Source organism: Rutilus rutilus (assembly GCF_951802725.1).
Source record: "Rutilus rutilus genome assembly, chromosome: 9".
NCBI classification, from domain to species: Eukaryota; Metazoa; Chordata; class Actinopteri; order Cypriniformes; family Leuciscidae; genus Rutilus; species Rutilus rutilus.
Window position 1 is genome coordinate 2226769 of NC_140223.1, and position 2500 is coordinate 2229268.

The following is a 2500-nucleotide window of genomic DNA, read 5'->3' on the forward strand; positions in this document are numbered from 1 at the left end:
TGGCCAGTTCCTGCGTCAGCAGCACACGCATGTTCCTCTATTTTTCCCTTCTTTTTTGCTGTTGTCTCCTTTATTATTGTTGTGGTTGATATTATGTGATGTATGCTTATTCTTTTGTGTGTTACCGTTCTCTGCAAAAAAGCAAAAAAGCAAAAGCATGTGTGGTGATGCTCATGAACAGCGTCAGAGACTGTTGATTCAGAAAGCTCTTGGATTTCATAAAAAATATCTTAATTTGTGTTCTGAAGATGAACGAAAGTCTTACATGGTTGGAACGACATAAGGGTCCGTAATTAATGACAGAAATATAATTTTTGGGTGAATTAACCCTTTACAATCACAGAAATACTTGAAAAAAAGAATTAGACATGAAATAAGTTTCCATTGTTTTTTATTTTAATTTTAAATTAACCAAATCTATCTATCTATCTATCTATCTATCTATCTATCTATCTATCTATCTATCTATCTATCTATCTATCTATCTATCTATCTATCTATCTATCTCAACTCAACTCAAACTGAGTAATTTGCTTTAAATCAGTGTCCGGTTCTGCTGAAGTGTGTGTGTGCCGGTGTGTGTCGGTTTGTTTAGAGTTCACAGAAGTGTAAAGCGGGTTACAGATAAAGTCTCAGATTGACTCTGACACTGATGCGTCTATTATAAACCATCACGTTTCTGTTTGACCTGCGGGTTCATGTGTGTTCTGATTCAACCGCATGAAATAAATGTACTGATCAGAATATAAAGTGCATCAAATATGTTTTTTAATTTGATTCAAACATTTTTTTAAACTAAGATTGGTGATTAATATAATTTAAGATAACAATTGATGACAATTAAAACAACCATATATTATTTTAAAGCACTTTGATTTGGTTATTTGAGTCATACTATAACATGCACTGTTATGTTTTTATCTTTATTAATAAATCCACATGAAGGAAAAAAACCCGAATGAGATCAGATTAGATCATTAGACGTTTTCCACCAAAGAGAGGAACATCATTAAAGAAAGAGTCTGTTCTTCAGTGATGTTTTATGAGACAGATCATTGGAAATATATCCTTGTGTAGAAGCTTCTGTGCCGCCCGCCGTGAAGGAGAAACATGTCGAATCCGCTGTAAGAAACCCTGAAACACAGAGGGACGACACTTTAAAACACGTCACTAAATCAAACACATCTGATCACTTCAGTCGCACAAGTGAACGTCTGAATGTCATTAGACATCAAAACCAGTGGATTTATTCACAAAAGACGCACAAACACACTTTACAATCAGAACATTTGACAGACACGTTTGAACAAACAGATCTACAGATGAAGTGTTGAAGATGAAGACAGTCGTTACTGTGTGTGTTTGTGGTTAATGTGATTCTTGATGAGAACTGACTTCATACATTCACCGATTCAAACACAACGAGACTTTAAACGTGATGAAGAAAAGATCGCGAACACTTCAGCTCAGGGTCCAGTTCTTACTATTAGGATATTGGCTGTTTATTACTTATAAAGCACATATTAATGTCTTATTCTGCATGACCATATTCTACATCCCTTAATCCTAAATTTAACGACTAGATATTACTACCTATTAACTATTAATTAAAAACAGTAAAGTAGGAGTTTGTTAAGGCAGAGTCGTAATTGATAGTTAGTTAATAGAGAGAATTGGACCCTAATCTAAAGTGCGATTAAAAGATCCTGCGGATATCTGACGAAGGACACTCACTGTATCACTTATAAGTGTTTACTGTTACACACATACTGTTTATGGCCAGTTATGTATTTTATCACTATGTTGTTTAATAGATCTGATCAGATTTGTTTTTCGTTTGGAAACATTTGGAAACACAAATGTCTCCACATCGTCTCGTCTGTGTCAGGCTGTGCTGGTTCAGCTCGTGGCCCCATAATCGTGTGTGTGTGTGTGTGTGTGTGTGTGTGTGTGTGTGTGTGTGTGTGTGTGTCTGAGTTATTGAGGGTGACAGCGGGTCTGTGTATTAGGGTTCATGCATCAGTCCTGCAGCCTGTTTTAGCCACACTAATCTGGATTTACCATCAGCAGTGTGTCAGCAGCACACACACACACACACACACACACACACACACACACACACACACACACACACACACACACACACACACACACACACACACACACACACACACACACACACACACACACACACACACACACTCCCTGCTGAAAAATCCAGCATAAACCAGCATGGATTCCATGTTGGTCCAGGCTGGTTTATGCTGGTATAGTGCTGGTCTATTATTATTATTATTATTATTATTATTATTATTATTATTATTATTATTATTATTATTCCTGCTGTTCTCGAGTAAACCGGAGCTGGTGAAGCTGGTCTTGCGGGGTTGAGTATGAGTCGGAAAGCTGTCTGTATGCAAGCAGTGTATTGGGGGCATCAGTGTTTTTGCTTGCATATTTATATATATAACACATTAATGATGTAAATGAAAAACAATAT